This window comes from Tympanuchus pallidicinctus, unplaced genomic scaffold (genome assembly GCF_026119805.1).
Source record: "Tympanuchus pallidicinctus isolate F22 unplaced genomic scaffold, pur_lepc_1.0 scaffold2, whole genome shotgun sequence".
In the NCBI taxonomy this organism is placed as follows: domain Eukaryota; kingdom Metazoa; phylum Chordata; class Aves; order Galliformes; family Phasianidae; genus Tympanuchus; species Tympanuchus pallidicinctus.
The window spans coordinates 26,942,321-26,956,935 of record NW_026294721.1 but is presented as its reverse complement, the minus strand read 5'-3'; the positions used below and the strand labels follow the sequence as shown (position 1 = coordinate 26,956,935).

The 14,615-nt window shown below is 34.3% G+C and overlaps 1 long non-coding RNA gene across 1 annotated transcript in view; it reads right to left on the bottom strand.

The window, feature by feature from the left end:
• Nucleotides 1-4,502: 4,502 nt before the first annotated feature.
• LOC128080325 (uncharacterized) overlaps nt 4,503-14,615 on the bottom strand; it is a 987,521-nt gene continuing 977,408 nt past the window's right edge. Inside the window, exon 2 of the long non-coding RNA XR_008206606.1 lies at nt 4,503-4,634. This is a non-coding gene — a long non-coding RNA (uncharacterized LOC128080325). The remainder of the gene's footprint in view (nt 4,635-14,615) is intronic.

The following is a 14,615-nucleotide window of genomic DNA, read 5'->3' as shown; positions in this document are numbered from 1 at the left end:
TCAAATGAAGAGAATACATCTATTTTTTAGTTTCAAAAATAACTAGTTTTAAATAAGAAAAATATAATTATTTTTAAGTTCAGCTATCTGACTGATAAGATTTCTACGTATGTTTTTGTTAATTGTAAGCTGGTATCTATGTAAACAGGGCACAATCCACAATGGCTCTTTGTAGCAAAAGTACTCGGGGGACAAATTCCCAAAGGGATAAAGTCTATATCTGGAAGCAAAAAAACCAAAACTCTGAGCAGAAGGGAGCTGTGAGTCAAGGCCTAATTACATTAGAAGACCAATATGTCTGTCACACATTTATATACAGTCCCCAAAGATTATTTACTAGCTTTGCTTACAAGTCTGTTGCTTTAGCCAGTGGACTGAAAGAGCAATTCTGTCTTATATGTTATCTTGCAACTATTTTCAGTTTGACAATGAAATCCCAGGTGTAGCTGGGAGTAGACTTTAAAATTAACCGATAAATAACTTCCCTGTGGAGGTGTTCTTGCTCTCTGGTGTGCTCATCATCTCAGCATTTTATTTAATTTTTTTAAAAAATATTTTACATTTTGTTAACTTTTATTTATCCAACAAAACTGGTATTTACAAATATTTTTAATGAAAAGATGTAGAAAAATATTATTTTGTTCCATGAATAGCTGTATTATTCAGAAATCATGGATGTCTCATTCATATGTTAGTCTCCATTAAGAAAACAAATGTTTGTGATTGTTCACCCATCCCCCTGTTCCTCTCCTTTCTCCCTGTACACATACTCAGAAAGGTTGTTTCTATGGTAATGCGAAAAATGAATTAAGAAACAGGAAGCTTAGGCAGTTTCTGAACTTAAACGTGTTACCTTTAACCTCAATTAGAGATGCAAAACATTATCCCTACGTGCAGATTTAGTTTGTATCAGGAACATGATCTTAAGATTTTAATTTTTGTCCTTATCTTTCAGCAGGGTCTCAACCTCTGGGAAAATCAAGAACTGTAGCTACTTTTCTATTACTGTACTTAAGCATTTTGTTATGGACTTGCATACTAATTTTGTTACAAATATTTTTCTATGAAGAATATAACAAACAGTACTTTTTAGCCCAGTCACTGTCTGGGTTAGGATTGTTTTGTTTTCAAGTAGTAATTATTGTTGTACATACAGAATCCAGTACAGTGGGACCTGATTATTAATTGATGGATGTTGTTGTAGCGCTAATATTAAATGGTTGTGAGAATATAAATATTCTATGAAAAAAAAAAAGATTTTTGTAGAATTTCAAATATTGGGTCATGCTGTAAGGATTCATTGACACTTCAGAAAATATAGGGTAATTCTTATGCAATCAATTCAATAAACTTCTTGTCTTATTTATATTGATGTTATGTCAGTCTCTGTGTATATTTGTTCAGAATTAGTTTTGCATTCCTGAGTGTATGCTTAAAGAATAGGGGTGGGGATTAGGAGATACGGAATGGGGGAGTGAAAAAACATGGAAATGAACTGGAATACAATTAATTCTGTATCTTTCCTTTCTGTAGTTCTGTGGTGTAGCTAACGCATTCAGAATGCCAACAGAATTTGTCCCTGCTGAGAGTGAAATTGGTAGCAAATGTAGAATTCATTGTTTTTTTTCTTTGCTTTCCTTCTTTGCTGATGTGCAGAAATATTTATGCTATAGATGCTGAATAAGAACAAAGTCTGGTTTGTCTGATACAGTTCTGCAATTGTTTATGATGAAGATATTAGTAGAAAAATTTAAGTGGTAGGAGGTGCTTTATTTATCTGATGAAAATGTATTTCACAATCACAGTTTTTAAAGATGAATAAGATCTGTTATTACATACTAAGGAAATATACAGTCATAAAGTACATAGAAACACTACAAATCTTTCTTGACTCCAAGTTCACACTGACAATTCATACTGAGTTTTTTATCCACTGAAATCCCCAAGTCGCTCTCTACAGGGCTGCTCTCTATCCAGTCATCACCCAGACTATACTCAGGTTGAGAATATCCTGACACAGGAGCAGGACCTTGCACTTGTCTTTGTGGAAGTATATGTTGTTTACATGGGCCTATCTCTTGAGTCTGTCAAGGTCATCCACTTGGGTCTCAAATTGGACACTGTATGAAGAACTGCTTTACATTCAGAGAGAAATTATACTGATGTTCTTACTGTTTTCTGATGTTTGAAACATTTCAACAAAAATATCCATACATGTATAATGTTCTTATAGTTAAATTGTATGAATTATTTCTTTAGAACTGGAAGCTGGGAGGAACACATTAACCTACTAAAACTTTTTATCTCTAGGAGATGTTTGTTCAAGTGAGACAAGAATCTGTTGCTTTAGAAATTTTAGATCTGTAGATGTCACCATCATGCTACAGTGTGGGTGGAGGAATGAATCCATGGTGCATGTTTCCTTCACTAGACCAGCAGTTCCTCAGAAGAGTTAATAATTCAGTATATCTGAGAAATAAAAGGATACTGCTGTGATTTAGAGTACTAGATATAAATGATACTCTTATTTTTTTGTGTTAGAAGAAAATTGGGATTCTTAGCTTTTTGGCTGCTATCAGGTAAAAGTTGGTTTAATATTGGATTTATTTTCTCTTGAGGTGATACTACCAGTCAATGTAATGATTATAATTTATTTCTCTCACTGGATACTATTACTAGATGTACTTCTACATTGATTGTTAACCCAAGCCATTCTATGATTCTATGAAAAGGTGTATTTTTTTTTTCCCCTGCCTCCCTGAAAAGTTCAATTTGGATGGGCACAGTTTGTTGCTGTCTATCTTATGAAGGGAGAGCTGAGTCTTCTAGTTGCCGGAGCTCTGAGACAAAGAAAACAGATGGATTCCTGTCAAAGAATTGTTTATCACTTGAAGACTTTGATGAAGTTCATGTATGAAATTGTTTCCTCTTTGTTTTACTCTATTTGATTTTGAGCTAAGCACCCATCCTGAAGCTAAACTGAGAAGAAAAACGGATCAATAATTTAAGAAGTATTTTTAAAAAAGAGGTGTAAATTAAGGAAGAAAGGTACTCCTGACTTGGTTTCAGAGATTGATAACATTTGTGGCAAAAAGACATCTTTTATTCTGAAAGATAAACACACAAAAATTAAAGAGGTATTAAATTCTGAAGACTATCTTACATGCAGTATTCATCAAATAAGTGAATTTTGAAAGCCATGGTTGGGTTTCCAGAGTGCAGATGTCCATGTCTGTATAGCTATGATGTTCAAAACAACAGTGAACCCAGCTTCATTGTTTTGTACTCTTAAAGTCAGAATTGCAGCTTGCCTGAAATTTAGGCCTTGGTTATTAATGACTATAGAGCCATAAACTGCATGGGCTTGAAAGGAACAGCTGAGCTAATTTACATTTTGAAATACAGTCTTCAGCTATGTATTTAAGCTCTGTAAATACTTCAGTCTGAATCCTTCATGCACTTGATGAGATTAGCAGCAGATACATATGATACCAGTTATAGATGAGAATTTGGAATTGTTCAAAGAAGAGACAGTCACACAGGTACACCTGCCTTATCATGACATCTTATGAGTATGAAACTGCAGATATAACACAGCCCTGAAGGGGGGGTTACTTAAAAACATATTAAAAACTCCTGATATTAAAACAGAATTAAAACATGAAAGTCATTGAACTGCAGAAATTTAGTGGAAATGCCAGTGTGTTTGCAAGCTTATCTTTGGCCAATAGTAATGTCTGTTGGAGGGGCAGTTGTGCTGGGGTGCTGCACATGCTCCTCGCAAGGGTGGGGACAATGCAACTGTTCTCCACAAGAATGTAGCAAGAGCACTTTTTTTTGGTACTTTTTGGCAAAGAGCATGTAGACATGTGAAAATGTTTATACAGCATGTGAATATCATGGTAATTTGAACTTTTGTATTCTATTTAAAGAGTAACATTACAGTGTGATAATGTCTAAGGTCACAAAGATACTTCCCCTTGCCACTTGTAGAAGCATGTAGATGGTAAACGTTCATTGCACTGTATAAAATTTTTAATGTACCTTATTCTTATTACAGAGGTCCAAGTAGAATTTCATCTTAATTCATGAAGAGATAAAGGAAAATGTTCAGGACAGTAATCCAGAATCATTTACCAGTTCTTCAAAAAAAAATTTCCTGCTTGACAAGATTGAACTTAATTTAATTGGAGTACAGTTATTTATAGTAAGCAGAGAGGAAAATATTATAGACAATATTTACCGTAGAATATCCTTTTCTTTAAGAGCTGTGGTGTTTTTTTTTTTTTTTTTTTAATTTTTTTTTTTAATCATCTTATATGGCTTAGGCTAGGAAACAAGTAGTAATATGCTATATATGCCAAATAAATTGTATTTCAAGTATTTCAGAAATTTTTAAAATGTTTAATTTTAAAATGTTTAATTTCCTCCCCCTCTACTCTGCCCTGGTGAGGCCTCACCTGGAGCACTGCATGCAGTTCTGGGCTCCCCAGTACAAAAAAGACAGGGATCTCTTGGAAAGAGTCCAGCGGAGGGCCACAAAGATGGTGAAGGGCCTGGAGCATCTCTCTTATGAGGAAAGGCTGAGTGAACTGGGTCTGTTCAGCCTTGAGAAAAGAAGACTGAGAGGGGACCTGATCCAGTTCTATAAATATCTAAGGTGTGGGGAGCAGAATGGGGAGGCCAGACTCTTTTCAGTGGTGAGTGGAGACAGGACAAGGGGAAACGGCCGGAAACTGCAGCATAGGAAGTTCTGCACAAACATGCGCAAGAACTTCTTTACAGTGAGGTGACGGAACACTGGAACAGGCTGCCCAGGGAGGTGGTGGAGTCTCCTTCTCTGGAGATGTTCAAGACCTGCCTGGATGCCTACCTGTGCCACCTGCTGTAGGGAACCTGCTTTGGCAGGGGGGTTGGACACGATGATCTCTGGAGGTCCCTTCCAACCCCTACAATTCTGTGATTCTGTAATTTCATTGAGGATTTTATGAATCATGTACAGTCACAAGGTACCTTGATACTTGGACTTAACCACTGTCACAGGTTTACTCTGACAGGTCTATTGGATGATACTGTTGGATATTAAAGCCAGTTTTCCTCTTTGATGCTCTGGCTCCAACTTCTGACACTGAATGGTAGAATCAATTTTGCTCTTTTCCTGCTGTTAGTGAATTATTGTGTATGATGTGCAGGGCAAAAGAGGGAGGGAGATGAGGCTGGAAGGGAGAGCACCTAGTGCTGTACTTTCCCAGTTCTGCATGAAATTCAAACCATTGTACATGTTAAAATAGCATTAATCCCTCTCACTGACATGAATAGTAATAATACTATTTAAACACAACTTCATTTTCCCGGGCACGTGCTGCTATCAAAGATTCCTGGAGAGGGCTCCCTTGAGACAGTGCATAAATTTAATGGTTTTATGTAGCCAAAAGAGATATTATGGGAGGAACTTTTTCACCTTTTACTGATAGAAATACCTATTGTGTAATTTTATTTTTTTTTAGCTTAAAGATTATACTTAAGATTGCATATATTTGACTTTGTGAGCCTGTTAGTTATGGGAACTGGTTAATAGAAATATGCAGTGCATATCAACTCAGCTACGTCTGAATGCATGAAGCATATCATTAAGGTGAAATGTACTGGTATAAGGTGTGTTTTCCAGTATTTGGTTAGGTATGACTGTCACAGTTTTTATTCACAAAGGAAATTTTATGTAAGATATATTTACAGTTCTATCTTTGATGTTTTTTCTTATTTTTAATCTTTTATTTCTTCTGTTTTGTGTTACTCCCAAGGAGAATGCATGTGTGAAATGTGAAATTAGCTGCTTTAGTAGGTTTTGAATTACAGTCTTCTTGGATATTTGTTATATATGAATGCACATGTGCATGTAATTATATTTGGCAGACCAAATCTTTTGGACATAGGAGCAGAAGCTGGTAATGGAGTTCAATTTTCAAGGTAGCATTTGTTTATATTGCTGCAATATTAGCTGTGCTTTTAGTTAAAATGATGGAAACCAATATGTCACCATCAAAGAGGTCTTTCTTTCTTTCTTTCTTTCTTTCTTTCTTTCTTTCTTTCTTTCTTTCTTTCTTTCTTTCTTTCTTTCTTTCTTTCTTTCTTTCTTTCTTTCTTTCTTTCTTTCTTTCTTTCTTTCTTTCTTCCTTTCTTCCTTTCTTCCTTTCTTCCTTTCTTCCTTTCTTCCTTTCTTCCTTTCTTCCTTTCTTCCTTTCTTCCTTTCTTCCTTTCTTCCTTTCTTCCTTTCTTCCTTTCTTCCTTTCTTCCTTTCTTCCTTTCTTCCTTTCTTCCTTTCTTCCTTTCTTCCTTTCTTCCTTTCTTCCTTTCTTTCTTTTTTCCTGAAAATAGTGGTTTCTAATGATATGAATTTATTCTATTTTTTAAAAAATATGAACTATTTTATGACCTTCTGCAATGTTACATTGAGTCATTTCTTCTTGAGCTTTGAAGTAATGACTGACTTATTAGCTTTTACTTTTGAAAGTAAATTTGCTCTATATTTATCAGTTGCTTAATTTAAACCAAATGATCAGTCCAAGTCATTATGATTAGCGAAACAGCAATTTATCATAGAATGGTTTGAGTTGGTAGAGATCTCTTTGAAGATCATCTGGTTTCAACTTCCCTGCATAGACAGGGACATCTTCCACTGAAAGGTGTCATTTGTAGTTTTGAATAGATAGGTGTAATCTTTTTTTGAGTCAGTGTTTCTAGCCTGCAGTAGTTTGGTAAGAATGTTACACACAGTGACTTGTACTTAATGTTCCTTCTTTATCTGCGACCTCTGAGACAGGATCATATAAAATTTTACGCTAGTGCTTTAATCACATGTACCGTCCTGACTTGCTTTTCTTAGGAGATACTGTAACTAGACAAGAAGAATCCAGGAAAATTTACAGATAATGCTATAAATGAAGCCATCTACATTGATTGACATTGGCTTTGAATTCAATCATTACTCACCATGTGATCAAATAATTTTGTGTACTTGGCTGTGCAAACCTTTCTCTAGGTTTGTGTGGGTGATTTTGTTACCTGTGTCAAATTACTGCTGCTAAAAAGACAAAGCAGAGAAAAGACAGAAGTTTTTAGGTGCATTTTTTTTTTTGTGCTATCTCCTGATAATTTACTATTTCAAAGAAAGGGACTTAGTCAACCTACAGTGCAGATTTTAGCAAAGAAATAAACCACGTACAAAGTACCCACACACAACAACTTGCTTTTAATTTACTGAAGTTAGAGACTTAGTCTGAGGTTGAAAGTCGCATAAGACTGAGTGCATCTTGTGTCATTCTCATTTCGATAAGAAACTGTCTGACATTTTGAGAAATGACCTACTCTGTAATCACAATCAGAATATATAAAAACTGTGATACAAATTGTTTTCTTATTCAGACTGGACTCTTGTTCATAAGCTACTTCAACTGATAAAGTCAGGCTGAGATTTTTTTTTTCATGAACTTGTTTTGAGGTATTGTGGAGAGTTGTATAGGCAGGCTATTCAGGTGCAAAGAGTGTGAATTCTCCTGGGAAAATTTGAATAAAATGAAGAGCATTATATTATCCCCATAAAGACTATTTCCAAGGGTGAATCACATATTTGATCTCCTTAGGAGGTATTTAATGTTGGAGATAATATATTGCAGTAAAATATAGTTATGGCACATCTGTGAGCATCGTTAGTGGTGAATATATTAATGAGATAGCAGAAAAATCAAAGAATATAGTGTCTGATATAAAATTGACATCTGAACTTGTATCTGTTTGATTCAATCTGACTGCTTAACAACTTCGTATATTTTGAATCACTGCTTACTTCCTCAAATATTTTGATAATGCAACGGATTTCTAACTCTATGGTGGCCAGTCCAATACTCAGTAGACCAGGAAACTGCAAATGTTAAAGGATGTTTCATATTAGTAAAGGCATAGATTCTCCTTTGGTTTCCTGATGGCGTTTGGGAGGAAGAGATATGTTATCTCTATTCTGGGTGGGAATCAATGCATGTCCATTCTCTATCCCTGCAATTCTTTTGGGCATGCCATGCAACTGACAGTTTTGATAGAATCTTTTTGTTTCTAGATGTGTGAAATAATTGTATTTCTTGTTTTCTCCTGCATGCGTATATTTACACTTGCAAATAAATCTGTGTATACAGAGCGCATATCTGAGCAATGAAACCTACCTTGTGGCTTAGTGGCAATACCTTTTTCATTTCTCTCCTTTTGGGTAACTTAAAAATTATTTATATCAGTGTTTTGTAACTCTTTAACATCTTACAAGTTTCTTGACGTGAAATTGCGGACTGCTGTAGCTGTGAGCAAAATTGACAAAGAAAATTTGGGAATAAATATATTATCCAAAAATTACTATTTAAATACAGACATCTTTCCACTAACACATATAATAGTTAGCTTTAGCATTATTAAACTAATTCTACCGATGATTCTAAGAAATGAGACCAAAACCACAAAGCTGTCCCAGCTGGATGTAGGACTCCATCTCCCATTAGTATTTTGCTGATATGGCAAGAAAAAGATGCTGAATAGGCAGTGGAAGCAAGGCCTAGTATGAGTCAGAATGGCAATTTATTTTACCTAAGTAAAAGAAATATCATGGTTCTTTAAACTGGAAAATTGCTTTATAATTGGTGTATGAGCTTTAGTTTTAAATATGTGTAATCATGCTGGTTTTGGAAGATCTAATTTAACTTTAAAAAAATAATAATAATTTTAATAAAACAACAATGCCATCTGATAAAACAAAAATATTTTCAAAGATTTCAAAGGAAGGCTTGATTTTTCTTTTTTGAAAAGCATTTTGAAAATGTTGCTGAGATACCTGCTTTTCAGTCTTCCTGAAAGAAGACTCTTCTTGAGAAAGAAAGACTCTTCTAGCTTTCCTTTCCCTTTTTCCTTTTCCTTTTTCTTTCTTTAAAGCAGATATTCTTCGGGGCATAGGATGGGATCAGTGTACCCTGTCTCGGCATCTATGCAAAGTTGTGATTAAAAAAAGTCAAGCTGTGGTAAATTGTTGTCACTCAGTAAGAGACTATTTCAATAATTTTAGTTTTCAAATGTAGAAAACTCCCTTCTCCTGGCACAGGCTACCCAGACTTTGCTTTATTTTTTTCCTTGGATGAGATTTTAGTACTTTTCCTTATCTTTTTCAGATTATTGTGAAACTTCGCACTGCTTCCCTCTGACTTTTCTTGGGTTAAGTCTTGTATCCAGTGGTTTGTTTAGTTTTTTATATGTTTTCAGAACATCAATATTTAGTATATTAAATATTTGCTATAAATATATACGCTAAATTTGCTTCACATACTATTCTATATTATAATACTTGAAAAGATGTTTTTATTTCTTCCAAGCCACCTGATATGTCTGTACAAACTTCTAGTAATGACAACAAGGCTTTTCTTCCGTGACATAAGCTTTCCAACAGTCTTTCAAAACTCATTTAAATTATTTAGGTATTTCCCTGTTGATCTGAAGGTGAAAATTGGAAGAATATTTTTCTAAATCCTTGTAAATTTTTGAAATATTTCTATATTTATGAACAGCTTTGCATGAGTAAACCACATACATTTATTTCAGAATGATTAAGTAGCAGAAAATTTTCCAAGGGAAATACTGATCCTTGCTTTTGATGTGTTTAAATCAAAACTGGATTTTTTTTTTCCTGGAATGCAAATCAGCTGAAGATAAGTTATTTGTGTAAGCTTTGGATCAGCATGGAAATTCATGCAATAACATGAGGAAAGATCAAGCTGAACAAAACACTTAGTGCTTTCAGATTCTACAGTATTTTTATGAGGGCTGTTATTTATAGCTACTGAGACTTTAAAGAATGTTTAGTTTGGAAGAGATCAGAAGTTCACATAACATAAAATAAAAGCAAAACAAATAGATCTCTACCTTTTGCTCACACTCCATTGGTTCTACTATTGTTGTCCTGCCAACATTTCATCATTTGTCCTTGATGCATTTAAGAAACAAAAAACAACAGACTGTTAAGAAATTTCATCAGTTAGGGTTTCAGAGGATAGTTCAACGTCCTGCTTCAGGCTAATGAAATAATAACTTTCAATTTTCACTTGTATGAGGAATCCTCATTCTCATGAATAATGTCAGTGAATCTGATGAGTTGCAGAGCTGAATGCTGTACTAGTACAGAAATATTATGTAGTAAAATCTTCAGTAAAAAGGTATCTGTGAGGATTTGAAACTGTTCTGTCATGAGGAAAAGCTCTAACTTGCTGCAGAACACATCAGTGATAAACAAGGATTGAGGATGCCATTTATCTCAGTCTCTTTCTTTCATGCATTGTTGGAGTTTTTTATTTTAGGTTGTCAGTATTTGAAACTGTAGCAGATGATTAACATTAAAGTGCATCTTAAACCATGTCTTATTGGCTATCTATAACTTTGTTCTATTTTTATTCTATTTCTTTTACTGCCATTATGATTGCAAAGATCTTAGCATCATTTTAGTTAATTGTAGAAGCTGAATGATGTTTAATATCTAGAGATGCAGAAGAAAATATACACTTACATGTTGCTGTTATTCGAATTGCACTTTTGGGCTGAATTGTAAAAAGTCTTTAGTTCACAATATTTTTACATATAAATTTAAACAATGTGCTAAACTGTGACGAACAACAAAAATCGTATATGTGCAGGTTGCTGAGCTTGTAATCTGAAGTGCATTCAGCATTCTGAGGCTATAAAGTGATATAATCTTATTTCTGGCCCATTTGTAGCATTAAAAAATATATTTTTTAATCTTTGAGGGTACTTTCAGAAGCTGCACTCAACTCCTGATTCATTCATTATGGGAAAGGGAGCACTGCAAGTAGTTTTTTCTGTCTTGCAGCAAAACCAATCTATCTTAAATTTTCATCCTACTGTCTGAATCATATTTTCCCTTCCTTTCACTAGCACTGTTTGGAGGGGAATAACATTAACTATTACATCTTATCTGTTATATTTGCAATTATTCTTGACTGTAAAGCTTTAGCTAAACTACCTGAGAAAATAAAATCCTTCCCTCTTGTTTTTGTTAGTTCTTGGATCCCTTTAAAGGATCTGGTAAACTTTACACATTACACAGGTCAAATCCAGAACTGATGTTTCTTTCAAATTTTTTTTCTTGTAAACTAGCACCCCCTGGACACCATCTCAATATCACTAACGATAGCTCTCTTTTTCCAGGTTTTTGTTTTCTGTCTGATAGTTTATAAGAGCAAGGACTCAAAGGGAAAAAAAAAAAAAACAAAAACAAACAACAAAAAAACCAAAACCAGCGCAAAAACAAAACACAGTTCCTGTGTTGTCTGATTTTTTTTTTTTTTCATTTTTTCAATAGTGACCTGTCAGTGGGTGTTATTTTTGACAAGATCAAAAGATAGAAGCAATTATTTGTGTATTGGTATTGAATTAAAGAGCAATGTGACTGTGGACTAGGAGGTTTAGTATTTTCTAAGATATACAGTTTTTCTTACAGAAACCAAACTCTGGCTTTGTTTCATTTTGCTTGAAAAATAATGAGTGAATAATCTAGTCTGGATAACATATACTGTTTCTAATTTGAAAGAATAATTTTCTGGGATTGAGCATGAGATGCAAATGTTAGTGAGAAAGTTAATTAGAAATCTATGCAACTTTTATTTGTTTTTTCTTTTCCCATTATTAGTCCAGTCACCCAGCTTATACAGCTGAAAAATATTTTGAACATCAGTACAAAGGCAAGTGTTGTTTGAGGCTCAACTGTTTGAATTGAACTAATTCAATTGGTAGGTTTGGCAGGTTGAATAATTTTGTACCATTGCCTCCACAGAACTCCAAGGAGGTATTCAGAGAACGTTTGGATTTTGTGTTGAGGGACATGGTTTAGTGACAAATATTAGTGATAGGTGGATGGTTGGACTGGGTAATATTATAGGTCTTTTCCAACCTTGGTGTTTCTGTGATTCTGTGTAATCTACACTGTCACAGTTAGGAGCTAGAGATGCTAAAATCTAAGCTTCCTCTCTGTGGTCCAAAAGTTGTTTATGGAAAGTCATTTTCTGATAAATAAGTTTGTGATTCTTGCATCAACTAGTAGAGGTAGAGGTATTTGTGAGTCTTTCAAGTATTCTATTATAGCTTACCAGCTTGGTGTTTCTGGAGGAGGTGAACGTTGTAACTACACTGTTAATGTGGTTTAATTGTTTAATACTTTAAAAGTACATGGTGATAGGTTTAAATAATTTGGTGTAACTGCTATCTAATTATTATAACTTGGTTACTGTTGCTCTGCAGTCTACAATTACAGCAGCTACTTGTTAGTTGGCTATATAGTACTCTATACTATACCTAAATATTGCCTAAATTAACCCGAGTAATCAAGTTGTCTTATAGCTCCAGAGACAACCGTGAAACATTTTCACCTTTCTTTAGATAATCTATTTAATATAATGCATTGTCCAAGTGTTGCCTCCTTAGTGACACACTGCTGTAATGTAATAAATTCTGCCATAATGCATCAAAATCTTCCTCAGTGCAGAAGAGCAAAGTGTGTTCATTAAAGGAGGTGAAATTCTGCTGTTTACAATCAGCCTGCAAATGGTGATGACACACATTGCAGGTTTTTCTTTGAGGGGGAAAAAACCCAAAACACCAAAATGTTAATGGCATCTAAAATTTACTTACATGTGCTATTCAGACTAGACTGGCATCATGATTGCAACACCCACTCCTGCTCCTCTTAACACAGCATGTTTCTATTAAATTGTTTGCCACAGGGCTGGCCTAGATGCACTGTTCTGAGCTATATCATTCCACCTTTTCCCAGATGCTTTGTTTTTGGTTCTATATGCTAGGCTGTGTTTACCTTAAAGTGAACATATTTTCTTTTATACTTTTTTCCTGTGTTCTTAAGGGAATAATAACTGGATAATTGCTGCTCCTTAGACTTAGTGTTTTAAGAGATGTAATCACATCAAATCTGTTGAATGATTCTGTAATTATGTTTCATTTATTGTCTTTACTGAGATGTAGTATGAATATGCATAATCTTGCTTTCCTTGATGAGCTGTTTGACTGACACAGTTTTATAATCAACAGTTGAAGTGACAAGAACTGGCAAGCGTAAAAAGACAACGGACTGTACATTCTTCTTTTGGACATCAGTATTCCAGTGGGGTAGTAGAGAAAAACAGGTTTACAAAAAGCTTGTAACAAGTAGCTGGCTTTATATTGCTGTGCGGCTAAAGAAAAAAGTGAAAATGTATGACAGGGTAAAGAACTTAAAACACACACTTGCTAAAGCCATCTATCATCACAGCATGCTTTCTGAAGTAAAAAAAACAAAACAAAACAGCAAAAGCAAAATAAGCAAACACAACCGTCATACCTGTGTATGAGGAAAAGGAAGAAGAGAAAAGAAATAAATGACTCTTAGCACTGAACCCATCTCTGATTTTTGCCAGAAGATTGGTTCTGGATTTTGCAAAGCTCTTAAACTATTTAGAGGTTAGCCATTTTCTCTTTCTGTACTGCCACACTGTTCAGTCTGAAGTCTATCACTAGAAAGAACAGTTATGGTATTTTTGCCAGTGTACCCATTGGGTCTGTTAAGGTACTTCTGATAGCCTTTATTTCTATGAAGAATCTGAAACAGGATAGATGATGTAGCATTTTAAGATTGTCAGTGTAAGAAAGGGTAGGCAAAAATTTTGTTACTTACAGATTTTGGGATTTAAGATTTTGTGTACCACAGCTGAGCAGTATTACTTATTAATAAATAAAAGTTAAATTTATGCCATATGATGGTCTTTGGAACACTCTGTGTAAGGGTAATCTGTAATATTCCATTGCATTTCCTATGTAAGGAAATCTGTAAGCAGAAATGAACAAACAGAACAGCGTATCTGTATTCTAGCTTGCACCTAAAATACAGAGATGTTACCTGTTTGCTGTCAATGCAAGACAATTTTTTTGATTTACCAAGATCCCCATGGTATTATTTTTTTTGAGATGATGACTCTCCTGCTTTGTTCTGGATTTGTGAAATATTTTTTACTTATTTAATTTTGTCATGCTTTGAAGGGATTTATTTCCCAAATTTATATCTGAAATAACTAGCTTGAATTCAGACTATTTCTTTGAGATCTAAGGGAATTCTTAATATAATATATGATGTGGCATTTGAAACAAATCCTTTTACCAAGCAGTTTAAAGTATTATCAAAGACGCTTACCACAGGCTGCCAATTCCCCAAACCTCCCAGTAATTATTAACTGTAGCAGGGAAGAGAGACCTTTTTGTGATCTGTTCACACAAATAGGCAGAGGATTGGGAAATAATGGCATTTTTTATCTATAACACTTTTAATTGGCATTAAACTTATTCAGGCTAGAAATATTTTAGTTGTAGGTAAATCTTACGCCTGTATTTCTTCATTACTTCACTCAGTAACTGAGATTGATTTGGATCTACTTAAACTTGGATTCTAATATCTGAAGACGTTAGATCCTTATTACATGGCTTTGAAACAGCTTTCTGTAATCTGCCTACCTTGACTTCTTATTAATTTTTTTGTT